At 40.1% G+C, this 16,087-nt stretch overlaps 1 long non-coding RNA gene across 5 annotated transcripts; it reads right to left on the bottom strand.

The window, feature by feature from the left end:
• Positions 1-532: 532 nt before the first annotated feature.
• On the bottom strand, positions 533-4,912 carry LOC126788787 (uncharacterized). 5 transcript variants are annotated; one of them, XR_007671421.1, is made up of 10 exons: positions 4,246-4,607; positions 3,962-4,129; positions 3,511-3,682; positions 2,612-2,762; positions 2,145-2,441; positions 1,948-2,050; positions 1,728-1,838; positions 1,483-1,564; positions 1,112-1,390; positions 533-971 (listed from the first exon to the last, which is right to left on the bottom strand). It is a non-coding gene; the product is annotated as an uncharacterized LOC126788787 (long non-coding RNA). The 5 variants fall into 5 exon arrangements; XR_007671420.1 differs by lacking the exon at positions 4,246-4,607 and adding an exon at positions 4,844-4,912 and having other exon boundaries at positions 1,728-2,050; XR_007671419.1 differs by having other exon boundaries at positions 1,728-2,050.
• Positions 4,913-16,087: the final 11,175 nt, after the last annotated feature.

The raw sequence follows: 16,087 nt of genomic DNA, 5'->3' as shown, positions 1-16,087 counted from the left end.
GACCATCACAAACCCTAGTAGAGATCATAGGTCTTGTAATCGATCTGCAAACACAGCTGATCCATATAATTCCAATCATCGACTTTTGTTTTGGTGAGAAAGATAATCGAGGGTTTCTTATGTTAGATTAGGGTTACAAGGGCATCAATAGTGTGATCGTTATTCACTCTATAATTCCATGCAACTAGTAAGGAGGAGCTGCGCTTTGCGCTGGCTTGTAATAAGAACATCAAAAGGTTCAGCATATACTCCTTGTCACTTAGCAGTGCTTCATATTATGATTTACACCATAGCATATTAACTTAACAAAAGGTTGAGCTCAAAGACTTCACTGTAGCCACCATGCTTACTTGTCACAGCTTTCTATGATATCCTGATTGTTGTGATTCAAAAGTGCAATTAAAGATGTGTCGTTGTATCGTAGCAGCAACATAACTATATACATACTGATCAACATATTTATGCTCATTCAATTTTCTCCTTCTCACTTGTTCCAGCCACTACTGAGTCTGATGTTCCTCCTCCATGTCTAGAATGCAAACACATAATTACCAACTGTAAATTTAAAATCAGGTTCACAAACCGACATAGTAGATTATTATGTAATAGTTATCTCTATGCTTTCTTATCCAGATTTGCATATGGCATCAATGTCCCAGCTCTTGAAGACGCTATTTTTTCTCTCCAATTTGCGCTCAAGTAACTTCAATTTGAGACTGTTCTAAAGCTTCATAATTCAGGTGGATATCCCCTAAGAACAAACTCATTATTGTAACCAAGTTTAAGCTCAAACATATGTGTGCTACCAACCACAGTTGTTATTTCTTCAGGGAGATCACTCTGATCTATATAGTCTCTTTTTGCTGAGCAAATCCAAGCATGGGAATCCAAACAGGTGCTCTGCATGTTTTCCAATAAGAGTCGCAGTAATCTGATCCTTTTCATCCTTGATGGTCATGAAAACCCTATACCTGTTTTTGATACAGATTATAGTTATCAACATATACCAAAAACTACAACAGTATATAAACAACTTCGTTAACTATTTTGATGTTTCAGATTCCAATTGTGTATAGGTAAACAATATGTATTATAGTTGAGTAACTCTTACCCTGGAATAACAGTTTTATCTCCATGGACTGGGCAGGAGAGCTGATCACTTCCAATTTTTAGCTTCATTTGTTTGGAGCAACGTTGAACTGGACAACTATCATACCACCAACCACTGTGGCAAGAAAACCTCAAGATATTTGCATGACAAAATACTATCTGGTCTTTACACTGAACTGGATGTAGTGTACGCAGATCCATTACTCACTTCCATAATTCATCTCAATGTTCTCCTATATGTCATTTGCTGATCCTTGCTTTGTCTCCTGGTTTGTTAAATCTGAAATTACAATAATAATTAATATTAGGAGATTTTTAACTCATGAAGCATAATGAATAAATGTACACACATAGATATGGTTTGCAACTAACTCTGTTGTGCTGCATAATCTCCATACTGAGGAATCTGTGGATTGAAGATAATGCATGTTTGTTCCAGTTGGTGTGATATCACCTACAAAAAGGCATGTAACATATAAACATATATATGAAGAACAACAAAATGAATTTGAATAAAAAACCATACCCTTATGTAATTTACACTCTTACATGACCTAAAAAAAACCAAACATGTATATTGCAATATTAATGCATGCAATAGTTTCTGTTATTTATACCTTTATACTTCTTCATTCTTAGATTTGTGAAAATAGCAAATGTAGGAGCTAGAGATTCATCTACTTTCTTCAGGTCAAAATTTCTTGCCAGCTCTGCCCCCAGAGTGTGATCTTTATAGTTTCACTCATGTATCATGAAAATATCAGCCAAGTGATCAAGTTGGATAAAGTATTAACAAATGCCATTTTTCTTATTATCATAGATAAACCACCAATGTACCTGTGATTTTCAAGGATGATCTCACATATTGATTCATTTTCATTTCTTGCTGCAACAAACAGGGAGCGGACTGATACAACTTCCTTTATGCAACCATACATATCTGCAATTGTTAACATAAAATATGATACTACTTGTTGGCTTTTGTAAATTTCAATATAAATAGGAAATTATATACATTGCTTTTGGTAACTGACCTGCCAAGAGTAGTCGTTTCTTTTCTTTGTCCATTCTTTGTTGCTCATTGAAACATATTTCTACATCATGGAAGGGCAGAAAGTGGCACACATATCTTGGGATTGGGCATGAACCTTCCTTCAAAGGAGTGATAGTTGACATCTCGTTGAAACCTATCTCCAGATCTCTATTGAAAACTTTATATCCACTGCAATTTGATTTAACATAAACATGGAAGTTGTTATATAGACAACCCTCCTGTAATTAGCAGTATGTGGGAAGTCATGCTCGTCAACTATAGCATGAATAGCATTTCCCTACATTAAGATCAAAGAGGAATTGTTAATAAAAATAATTAGATAAAAGAAATGCACCAAACAATAAAAATAGGTATCACTAAATTTCATGAATTAGAAAACAATAAATCCATATTAATAAGCCCAGTGAATAAGAAAACCCCAACACTAATCAAGATACATGTACAAACCTTCTCATTAATAAGTAGATAATGTATGCCAACATAAGTAGTTGTTTGGAAGCTTTTTGGTTGCAGGCCCTGGACACACGGACTCTTATCCAATTGACATATTGAGAACGTCTTATTGAATGAAGAGAAGTTATTGACACCGTTCAGGTAGCTGAAATGAAAGAGACTAACTCAATCAAAACATAGCAAGTACTGTATATTCAATTGCTAGCAATTTAACACATTACAACAAATTCAATGAGAAGAAAGAAAGAGAACAATTCAGATCGATAGTTCCTTTTTAATATGCAATGATATGAGATCCAATCAATATGGCAACAAAATGTATAAATTTAAACACTACCAGAAGACATAATCTTCAGAAAAGATAATAGCAAACAAAACCAAACTTGGTAACTAATCCAAAAACCCAACTAATCAAATCTTATAATCACCTATCTCCACCTCCTCATGAAGATAGCTCCATATTGAAGAAAGAAGAGAGCTTTTCTTATATATATCAGCTCTTAGATCAATTTTGTACATGAAAGATTTACATAAATATTAAATTAATATATAGATTGAGATCTATATACTCTTTTCTTCCTCTTTATTTTAAAAACAATAATAGTTCAAGTTGTGGCATGTTAATTTAGATTGTTGATTACAATCTACCATTCCTAATATAAACAGAGAACTACATAGAATGTAATTTTCCAAGTTAACCTCCACTCTACCATCGATCAAGATTCTTAAAATTCCTATTATCATCCTATGTAGGGCGAGATCATCAATCTAGAGTATCAGAAGATATCCTTATCCAATATAATGTAGATTAACTGGACTAACGATCAAACAACCCAACAAAATACAGAAAAATCCACATACATGAACCAAAAAAAACAAAACACTCTAGTTACCTTGAAGACCCACTACTGGAAAGACGGATCACATAAGAACTTCTTTGACAATCGGAGGAAAACAAACAGATCGCCTTGGATATCTTCCTCTCACGCCGCTCAACTTTCATAACAACCCAAATAAGAAAAAGAAAGATTCCCAACCACAATGGAATTCACAGATTGTAGACACCTATATTCCAAACCATTTAGAAACCAAAGAACAAAGCAAAATGAACATAGAACCAATTAGAAACTAATATAGAACAAAGCATCAATCAAAACAATAAAACAAACATCAAAAGCATATATGTGGACTCTAAACACAAAAAGACTTGTAGTTTATGGAAAATAATTTTTTTTTAAAAAAACTCATTACCCAGAAACACAAAATTCCAACACAACCTACAACAATAAAGAATAAGAAAAGAAATACAGACAACAAAGAAGAGGAAAGAATACATAGACTTACAATTCTCTATCAGAAACAGATGAAAGGCTCCCAAGAAGTTAATTGTAAATGATTAGGGTTGGGCTTTCTATTCAGCTTCATTTCCAGATCAAAAGAGTACAAATCGGCGAAAATCTTCACAAATCGATTAGAAGAAGAAACACCACCAGATAACCCAACCCGCAACTCCTAATGAAGACGAAAACCCAACTAATCAAATCTCACAATCACATATCTCCACCTCTTATTGAAGACGAGCACAAAAAATAAAAATTTTGTAAAAAAAGAAGCAAGATAACACATACCTCATAACTAAATCCTATAATCAACTTTCTCTTCTCCTCCTTAAGATTCAATCATAACATAAAAACACAGATGAACTAACCGAAGCACAATCCAAATCTCAGTCCAATCACACAACAACTCAGATAAGGAAAACATAAATATCTAAGTCAACACCCAATCTGATCGTAAAAGGCCAAGAACTTATTACAGAAACCCTATATCGCACTAATTCCTCCAAAATCCATATCGCATAACAAAAGGATAACACAAAGAAGGAACCGAGAAGAAGCAAAAGTCAGAATCAAACACCTCTCGGTGGCACCTGTCAACCATAACAGCTAACAGACAGAAAGCCCAATAACCAACAAAGGTCGATGGCAAACACGTAAATAACAATGAACACTAGTATGAATAGTAACCGATTCAGGAGCAATAATATTTAGGAAACCAGGACGATTGCTTGCCGGAGTTCCATGGCGGAGCTGCAATCACCGATTGCCCTTCTCTGCTCCAATTTTAATCTTCACTAAAATATGGGAGCTAAGACGATCTATAGATATATGATTGAAGAGAAGGATGAGATGAAGGTGGAGGTGGGATTGCATGCGTCGTACTCACCTTGACAGCGGCACCGCGAGGAGGAGAAGGTGGAAGAGAGAGACTGAGTGGTGTCTCTGTGTAGAGAAGAATTGAAGAAAGAATGGTTGTTTTAAATGAAGTAGCACACTTGTAGCGCTCTAATGACCACTAACCCTCCCTCCCCTCTTCAAACCCAGCCAAATATAAGGGTAAACCTGTCCTCCCACTGTACTGTGAACAGTGTTAAAGTGTGAACAGTAAAACCACCAACGCTTAATAGTAAGGAAATGATCTGCATGAGATCAACTAAATGGTGCCAAAAAACACAAACCCTAGTAGAGATCAGGCCATGTTTCTCTGTTTTAGTGTTTAGCATATTGCTAATAGAATGGATCTAAACACAAAAAAGTAGAGATCAGGCCATGTTTCTCTTTTTTTTTGTGTTTAGCATATTGCTAATAGAATGGATCTAAACACAAAAAGTATTCGGTGCATGGCATATAAATACACCACACACTATGGTTGGTTAAAATTAATGATTTTTTCAAAATAGATAGACCCAAGATTTAAAATATCTCTAATATTTCTGATATAACCATTGATATCTCATTTTTACAAATTACTGATATATCGTAGGGATACATATTTTATTTTCTCCAATATCTGCGATTTTTCTCCGACAACATAAAATATCTCCGATATTTACGATATATCCGATATATTTTTGATATTTTGGAGAAATATCTAAAACTTTTCACTTTAATTTTTTTAAGTGATAATGTGTGGGACGGCATAACAACTCTAGATAGTTCATAAGATGAAAATGGCAACCCTCTTCCACATGTCGCAGAAAATGCATTGATTTAGGAATTGATGTAAACAATGTGTTATCTGACGAAGTTGGCAACTCAGGAGATGATTCTAATAGTGATAGTGTGTGGGGTGGCGTAGCAACTCTAGATACTTCAGATGATGATGGTGGTGGTGGTGGTGGTGGTGAAAGTAAACAAAGTAGTGGAGATACAAGATTTGACTATGGTCAATCTTATGTGGGTGGAGGATTTTAGTAGTTTACTTGTGAAAATAATTTTGATTATGCTACACAAGATGAGGATCATAGATATAGAGCAGGTGGTCATGATGCGCAACATCATAACATGTATGGGAGGAGGACAAGAAGAGTCATTCATGATCAAAGTATTACATATAATGTTGCTCCAGTTGCCTTAATTTTTGATTTAATTAGTTTAGGTACAGAGCGTAGTGGGATGTCAAACGAATCATATGAAGAAAACTATCATTCTGGTTATCATGTTTACGATTATTGTCAGTTTGGAGAAGTATATGATCAATCATCAAGTTGGATTCATCCTTATTATCAATTTCTTGGAGAAACTGTTGATAGCTCAAAATAGATATATGACTATTATGTTAACAACTACAATTTGTAATATATGGCTCATATGACATGGGCAGAGCATTGTAGTTTTATTGACCAACGTGCGTTTTTTCAAGCATTTATAACATATTTCTGGTACTAGATGAAGTTAATAATTATATCTGTTTGTATGTAATTCAATAATAAATAAATAAAATTTCGAAACATGAACGATATTTTTTCTCTAATATTCCTGATATCTCATTTAAAAAACGATATATTTGTCGATACTAATATTTTATGTCTTGAATAGACCTATAAAATTGCGTCGTAGAATAATTTCCAGTCTAAATTAGAGAGATTTGTACACCGGGCCTACAATAATTTATGGTTTAAAAAGTGTAAACAACTCGAGGGAGGCATAGAGTCTATGAAGCACGGACACGTGCTATAGGCAATGTATTGTGTGTCCGACACGGACACTCGAACTAACTTTGGACACGGTCTGGATACGCGAGTATCTGAATCTCGGACACGCGGACACACACCAACTCATAATAAAAGTGAAAGTACTTATGGTGAGATTCAAACATTGGTCATCCAAGGCACTCAACAACTCCTCAATCATTCCAACAGATTCAGTTTTTGTTATATTTATGCTTGTGGTGGGATTCGAACCTTGGTTAACCAATGTACTCATCAAGTCCTTAGTCATTCTAACAAGTTATGTTTTCATCATTTTAATGCACACTTTGATATATATATATATATATACGGTCCCTATCCAGAGTGAAGCTTCACTCTGAAATTTCAGAGTGAAGTTCCAATTTTGGCACACTTTTCGGTCAAATTTTTTCACCATAAGTGATTCAATATTTAGGTATGTTATTCAAGATCATCTCTACAAAGTTTTATCCAATTTGACAATGGTTTGAGCTTTCAAAATTGAGATTTACACGAACGGTTCACGTTGAACAGTTTTAATTCATTCATTGATTTAATCTAATTTCAATACCTTAATGATGTCCGAATTAGGTGAAATTTTGTAGAGATGATCTTGAATAGCATATCTAAATATTGAATCATTTATGGTGAAAAAATTTGACCGAAAAGTGTGCCAAAATTGGAACTTCACTATGAAATTTCAGAGTGAAGCTTCACTCTGGATAGGGACTGTATATATATATCTAAAATTCTAAATACTTTCAAATTTATAAATTAATTTTTAAATAAATAAATAAATAAATATAAAAAATAATATTTAATTAATGTGTCCACCACGTGTCCGTTTCTAAAAAAATTTATATATGCCGTGTCTACATATCGAATTGTGTCCAATACAAACACTCGGGTCCGTGTCGGTGCTATTTACCATAGAGTACATAATCGTCGAAAACACTCTCGGGTATGGTCGACATTTAGGGGGGTGTATTCAACTCTGATTTCAAATGATTCTGATTGATTTATCATAATCAATGAATTCTGAAAATCCATAGATTATTTCAACTCCACATAGATTCAGCCAGATTTCATTGTATTGTATTTATCAGATTTGTCTTGATTTGCTTGGATTTCACAAGTGCATGTATGATTTTTATATTATTATTAAATAATAAAATATATAACATGAAAAATTAATAAGTTGGTTTTCTTTTTTAACAAATTACAAAATAATAATGTATTTTACAAAATAATAAAAATATAAAAACAACCAAATATTACATAGTGAAAATTGCAAAGACAATCAGAAAAGTACATTAAGAGGCTGCATACTCATCCATTCCAACCTCATTGTCATCATAGTCTTCATGATCCCTCTCATTCGCATTGCCCTCATTATTTTCATTCGCATTGCCTTCAATATCATTGTTATCTTCTTGACTTTCATTATCACCATTTCGTGGTCTATCTTCCCACATAACTTCAATAATATTAAGTCTCCAAACATTAACCTCTGCTCTTTGTTGTAGTTGACTTTGAGAAAATAGTTCAAGATTCTCGTCTTCCATATCAAGTTCTTCATCATTTTCTATTTCAGGAGAAAATTCATCGGAACGACTTCTTTATACATACATGTTAAGCAATAACAAACATCTCTATGTATTATTAGTGATTAATATCTCATTTTTACATAATGCTAGAGTCACATGAGTTTGATTCAATTCTATAAACTTCCATAAGCATCTATAAAACAAAGGTACAAGGTCAATATCACAAAGGTGCAACTATCTTGAATGAGGATCAAAGATATAATAACAATTTTATAAACTTTCACCCAATTAACATTCAATAGTATTCTAAAATCTGAAATTTGATTGTTATACAATTGATTTTTTTAGCAAAACAACTATTAGTACAAGTATAAAAACAACCATCATTTCTTTTTTGCCTACAACAATTATACCAAATCACAAGAAAAACCCAGAAAATTGGATTGAGCAATTAAAATAAACACATGATTAAGAACATAAAAAATTTCGATCTTATTGAGAGAGAGAGAGAGAGAGAGAGAGAGAGAGAGAGAGAATACATCAAAATCTCATGTCTAGATGCTTGATTTCTAACAAGCATGATATAGTGTAAAAATACTTCAAAATCCAACAAAATCAACTAATAAATGAAATCATTCAAAATCAATCTATTTTTGAATACCACCAGAATTCATAGGAGTTTTTGAAATCTTAATTGAATACCTTGAGATTTCAATGGATTATTTAAAATCTTAATTGAATACCACAAGATTTCAAAAGATTCTTCAAATACAAGAAAATCCTATAGAATCCTAGTTGAATACACCCCTTAAAATTCAAAACCTGTTCCGGGAGAATTACTATTTTACCCTTGTGTGTGTCTTAGCCTAATAGGTTTCCTGTTAGGAGATAGATTAGCATCTCCGTAGTAGATTAGGACTCCGAATCCTACGGGATTGTGGTGTTGTAAATGCCTATATATAGGCCCCCATATCATTCAATAATATACAAGTATTTCATCCTCAAACACGTTATCAGCACGAAGCCCTAAAAACCCTGAATCTTTTAGAGCCTTCCGAAATTTTTCTTCCCTTCCTGCTGTCGCCGCAACCCCCTGCCTGCTGTCGCCGCAACCCCCTGCTGCCCTCGCAGCTCCTGCCCTCGCAGCCCCTGCCCTCGCAGCCCCTGCCCTCGCAAGCCCCGCAGCCCTGCAGCCCCGCAGCCCCGCAGCCCTGCAGCCCCGCAGCCCCGCAGCCCTGCAGCCCCGCAGCCCTGCAGCCCCGCAGCCCTGCAGCCCCGCAGCCCTGCAGCCCCGCAGCCCCGCAGCCCTGCAGCCCCGCAGCTCCTGCACGCAGCCCCGCAGCCCCGCAGCTCCTGCACGCAGCCCCGCAGCCCCGCAGCCCTGCTGCGCGCCGCTCGCCGCATTCGCCGCTCGCCGTTCGCCGCATTCGCCGTTCGCCGCATTCGCCGTTCGCCGCATTCGCCGCTCGCCGCATTCGCCGCTCGCCGCATTCGCTGTTCGCAGCATTCGCCGCTCGCCGCACTCGCCGCTCGCCGCACCTGCTGCTCGCCTCAAAGCATTCAAAATTGCTCCTCCCGCATATTCACGCAAGAGACGTGAAAGTCACAAGCAAGGACTTCGCTCAAGAGACGCTACTCCCGTATGCTACAAACCTCCCAAGGTAAATTTTTATAAACGTTCCCGCTTTTGAACGTATAGATACATTATATCGGGCGCTATTAGCCTTCTTCTTGTCTTAATTCCGGCCTTTCTTATAACGCCGATGAGACTATAGAGGGATGGGTTTCCCCTCTTGGTCGATGTTTTCTGTGTGACGGTCCTGGGGGAGTCACGATTGTTTTGAAAGGGAAGTTAATCGATTTTCGTGTGGTCGCCTGAGTGCACCGCTGTTTTGGGTGCGATCATGAGTATCGCCGTTTGCATCGATTTTTCTTGTGACCATATACGTCACCCCTTCTAATTCCTATTATACTTGAATCTAATCGATTCTGTATTCGTGTTTGTAGATGTCATCGCCATCTCGACCGGAATTTGGCCTTCTTGATCTAGAAGGAAAGGAATACCACCGCTGGGTTTCCGACATGGAACTCGCGTTCGAGAGCCGAGGGATTGAAGGCATGTTTGCCGACCCTCCTGCTGATTTCCCACCTATGGCTAAGACTCAGACTCTCATCTTTATGAGACGTCACATCCATGCAACTCTCAAGAGGCAATACTTGAACGTAAAAGATCCTAACGAATTATGGGACAAACTACGCTTGCGGTACAACAACGTTCATGATAAGCTTCTTCCTGAATTGACCGTTAGATGGGATAACATCCGTCTATTGGACTATAAGAGAGTGGATGATTTCAATCAGGATATGCTATGCTTGCAATCCGATCTTGGCACCGTTGGTTTCATTAAGACCGACCTAGATCTTCTCAATAAGACATTGGACACGTTTCCAATCAACTATGAGGTTCAAGCTCATACGTACCGCACTCATGTAGAAGAAGGGAAGATCCGGTCTTTTGCCGACTTAATGGCACTCTTAGCTAAGAAGGAGAGACATTCTGAGATTCTCCTCAACAACAACAATAGACCTGTTGGCACTAAAAGAATTTCTACGCCACAGGCTAACTATGGGAAAGCTCCTAAGCAAAAGAATCAATCAAGGAACGCTCCATATCAGCACCAAAATAACAACTCTCGTGGTGGGAGGCAACAAGGCCGATCTCGGCCTCGGTCCAATACATGGACCCGTGATGGTGGCGGCGCCGCACCCTCAGGGGGAGGCCATCCTCGTCCCACACTTCAAGGAGGCCGTGCGCCTCCTAATGCCTCCACTTCCGGTAATGGCAAGTCTCCATGCTTCAAATGTGGCTCCTTTAAGCACTTTAATCGCGATTGTCGCGCTAGCAAAGAGATGATCAAGGCTTACTCCGCCTACAAGAAGTTTCTACAACCCGAATCGAATCATGTGGATGAGGACCATGAGATCGAGACTCACCATATCTCCATGAAACCCGAGCCCCTTGCTTCTAAAGCTAGGCCTCCGGTTGCTACCATGGATACTCCCGACTTTGATTAGTCGTTTTAGCTTCTTTAGCTTTATGATTTAAGTATTGTTATGGCCGACCGCCATTGTTATTTTCATTGACTTTGTAATAGTCTTTTGATTTTGGAATTAGAAGTTTATGAGTGATGTATTAAAGATTGGCATTCAATAAAATTTCTCAATTCTTGCTTACAAGACGATCTCTTTGAGAATTTTATTTATCCGACACTTAGCATGATGATCAACGTGTGCAACTCACGTGGTTTTTAAATTGGACGCTTTTGGGTCACATGGGACCCCAATAGCACTACATTGTGAATTTGGAACTTAAAATTCGGAAAACGAACCTCGGAACGTCGAAAACGACGTCGTTTTGCCTTGGCCGGCCCCGGTTACTATTCCGGCGTTTCCGGCACGTTTTGCCGGCGTATTCGCCGTCTTCCGGCCATTTCCCGGCGTTTCCGGCACCGCAACTCGGTCCCTGCCGGCGTCCCCTGTCGGACCTGAAGTCCCGGCCTCCATACCGGCCAGTTTCGACAGCCGCCGGCCGGTTTTTCGGCAATAGGTGTCGGCGGTTTTCCACCGAGTTTTTCGACGATTTTTCGTCGTTTTCTCGTGATTCTTCCGGCATATTGCAGCAGCCCCTGCTGCCACGTTTTCCTCGTCCAAAATTCACCCGGTTTAGAGTTCTTTTGACATGGTTTTCCGGTTTGTTTTTCCGGTTTTCTCCAAGTCCGTTATATGCACTCACCGGTACTCTTTGTGTGTGTTTCCACACCATTATTGGATGGTTTCTACCACCCTCGTTTACTGTTTGGTATTTCACTGCTTCAATACCATGATTCCCAACTCTTTAGTTGAAGAATGTAGTACTATTGCCATGTGATACATTCGATGGAATCGCGCTTTGTTCCGATTCCCTTTCTTAAAATATCCTACGGCGTATTGTATAGAATTGTTCCCGTGTCGCTGACTCTCTTAATTGTCATTTTGTAGATGTCCCGCGGTGAAATCGAATGTCTAGCTGATTGCGGAACCACCCACACTGTCCTACGGCACAGGCAGTTGTTCACGGATCTAGTGTTTTCGACTTATTCGATGACTACAATGATTGGCTCGAAATCCATCATTCAAGGAAGAGGCACTGCTTCTTTCATGTTGCCTAATGGTACGACTCTTAACGTCGTAGACGCTCTTTATGCGCCGAAGTCTCCCCGCACCTTGCTAAGTTTTAAGGACATACGTGCCAATGGTTTTCACCTCGATACTTATGTTGAGAATGGAGAGGAATATCTTTGTGTTACCTCTGAGAAAGCAGGCCATCGCCGCATCTTAGAGAAGATGAAGAGTCTTGGGAATGGTTTGTATCTTACTTCCATTCGGATCTTTGAATCATATGCGGTTGAACGCAACTTTTGTGATTCGGACTCTTATATGCTTTGGCATGCCCGTCTTGGGCACCCTGGACGTGATATGATGATTAGAATTCTTAAGAATTCACATGGTCATCCATTTTTCAAGTCCCGGAAGCGATTGGAGGATCACCTCACCCGTGCTCCGCACGGTGAGGCCGTGCCGACCCATGCACCGCATGGTGAGGCCGAGCATGCCTCACTCGGCAGCTCCACGGCTTTCATGCCGTCGGTGGTGGCATCCCCTCCTTCACAGGAGCTTGCGATGCCTCCCGTGCTTTCCAATGCCTCCATGGCAATTTCTGATGCCCATCGCTCGTTTTGCAAAGCTTGTTCTCTTGCTAAATTTCAAGGAAGTCCTTCTTTTGCTAAGGCTTCAACCGAGAACATTCCATTCTTACAACGTATCCAAGGTGACATTTGTGGACCTATTCAACCAGAATGCGGACCTTTTCGATATTTTATGGTATTGGTTGATGCATCGACGCGTTGGTCACACGTCGCATTGCTATCCACAAGGAATGCTGCATTTGCTAAGTTATTAGCTGAGATCATCAAACTTCGGGCTCACCACCCCGATTATACTATCAAATCCATTCGTTTGGATAATGCTGGAGAATTCACCTCCAAAACTTTTGATGATTACTGCATGTCTATTGGGATCGAAGTTGAACATCCCGTTCCTCATGTTCATTCACAGAACGGTCTAGCAGAGGCTACCATCAAGCGTATTCAGCTTGTTGCTCGGGCAATGGTTATGGGTACTAACCTGCCGATCTCTGCGTGGGGATATGCAGTGTTGCATGCAGCGACACTTATTCGTTTCCGACCCGCGGCTAACCAAGCGTTTAGTGCGTACCAGATGGTAACTGGTTACGAACCCAATATTTCACACTTACGCATCTTTGGTTGCGCCGTTTATGTGCCTATTACGCCTCCGCTGCGTACTAAGATGGGTCCTCAGAGACGATTAGGTATCTATGTTGGCTATAATTCCCCAACGATTGTCCGCTACTTAGAACCAACCACCGGAGATCTCTTTACTGCAAGATTTGCAGATTGTCACTTTGATGAGACATGCTTCCCGTCGTTAGGGGGAGATGGGAATGTTATCATTCCAAATGAACGTCAGGAATTGACGTGGTGTGTCCCCACTATGTCTCATTATGATCCCCGCACTGCTCAAAGTGAGTTAGAAGTGCAACGCATTATCGACCTCTAGAAAGTCGCGGATTCGATGCCCGACGGCTTTGTAGATATTGCTAAAGTGACGAGATCAAACATACCCGCTGCGAACGTACCGGCACGGTTGGATGTCCCGAAATACGGGCGTGGAAGACAAGCTCCTGGACCTAGCAACGTTGGCACCGCCCCTGACAGTGGGATGGAGGCCGACGGCGGCACCACCGTACGCCGTGGTGTTGCCGGCGCCCCTTGTGGCGACGATGCTGAGATGGCCCAGCATGGAGCAGCTTCGGCCTCGGCTCCTCAAAGAAAAAGGGGGAGACCGATAAACTCTAGGGATTCAAAACCTAGAAAGAAGCGAATGACTAAGGCACAGCGCGTCATCAACGATGAATCACCATCGTATGAAGTTGTCTCTGATTACAGCTATGTCCATGAATCAACTCAAGTGTTTCCGTGGGACGCTATGGAACCTTGTTTGATGCCAGAGAACAACGAAATCTCAGTGAACTACACAAGTGAGCAGTCGGTCCGAAACCGAGCCACTACATGCATTGATGACGTTTTCGCTTATTCCGTCGCACTTGAGATCATATCTGAAGACGACGTTGAACCTCGCTTTGTAGCTGAATGCGAACGCAGAGCAGATTGGCCGAAGTGGAAGGAAGCAATCCAGGCAGAACTTGACTCATTAGCGAAGCGAGAAGTCTTCGGAAAGGTTGAATTGACTCCAAGAGATGTCAAACCTGTTGGACATAAATGGGTCTTCGTTCGTAAGCGTAATGAGATGAACGAGATCGTGCGTTATAAGGCAAGACTCGTGGCGCAAGGATTCTCACAACGACCTGGTATTGACTATGAAGAGACTTATTCTCCTGTTATGGACATCATTACCTTCCGCTACCTTATTAGTCTGGTAGTGTCCGAAAGACTAAACATGCAGCTTATGGATGTGGTCACTGCTTATCTCTATGGGGATCTTGACGCAGAGATATACATGAAAGCTCCTGAGGGACTACCTTTACCTCCATCAAGTGCCTCCAGACCACGGAGTGCTCATGCAGTCAGATTACGTCGTTCGTTGTACGGGTTAAAGCAATCCGGAAGAATGTGGTACAATCGGTTGCATCAATACTTGGTGAGAAGGGGTTACAAGAATGATGAACTATGCCCATGTGTGTTCATACGAAAGACAAATTCCGGATTCGTCATCGTTGATGACATGAACATAATCGGTACTCTTGATGAGATTGAAGAGACCGTGTCTTATCTGAAGTCGGAATTTGAGATGAAAGACCTAGGGAGGACGAAATTTCAATATGGATCTATGCAGTCCATTGTCTACTCCCATGGTCGTCCGAAGTCTAGATATCAAGAAGGATCCCTTCCGTCCTAAAGAGGATGATGAAGACGTTCTTGGTCTTGAAGTTCCATACCTTAGTGCGATTGGGGCACTATTGTATCTTGCTCAATGTACTAGACCGGACATATCTTTCGCAGTGAACTTATTAGCTAGATTTAGCTCCGCACCTACGCTACGTCATTGGAATGGAATCAAGCATTTGTTTCGATACTTGAAAGGTTCCATTGACATGGGATTGTTCTACCCCTATTGCAGAGAGAACACCGCCACGGTATCTCCCCACACCACCGCCGTCGCCGACCGCCGGCCTTGCCGCCGTACGCCGAGAGCAGCCACCGGTCCCGTGCAGCTCTATCCCCCGATGCAAAGACTCCAAACAACTTGTTAGTTGGTTATGCCGACGCAGGGTACCTCTCTGACCCTCACAAGGCTCGTTCTCAAACCGGTTATGTGTTTACCATTGGGAATACGGCGATATCTTGGAGATCCACAAAGCAATCTCTTGTTGCTACTTCTTCGAATCACGCGGAGATCATCGCTCTCCATGAAGCAGTGAAAGAATGTGTTTGGCTACGATCACTTGTTCGCCATATTCGTGATTCTTGTGGATTAGTCTCTACAACTGATCAACCTACGTGCATTTATGAAGATAATGCTGCTTGCATAGAGCAGACAAAGTTAGGTTTCATCAAGGGAGACAACACCAAGCATATTTCGCCTAAGTTCTTCTACAACGTTCAACAACAGAAGTTCTTGAATGTTCAGATCAATCAAGTGAGTTCAGAATCCAATGTTGCGGATTTGTTCACTAAGTCTTTGCCTAAATCTACTTTTGTGAAACATGTGAAGAGCATTTGCATGCGTCGTTTATCGGAACACTAGAGTTTGGTAGACTTCAGGGGGAGTCTACAT

The sequence above is a fragment of the Argentina anserina genome, chromosome 3 (assembly GCF_933775445.1).
Source record: "Argentina anserina chromosome 3, drPotAnse1.1, whole genome shotgun sequence".
Taxonomy (NCBI): domain Eukaryota; kingdom Viridiplantae; phylum Streptophyta; class Magnoliopsida; order Rosales; family Rosaceae; genus Argentina; species Argentina anserina.
This window is presented reverse-complemented; position numbering and strand designations above follow the sequence as displayed.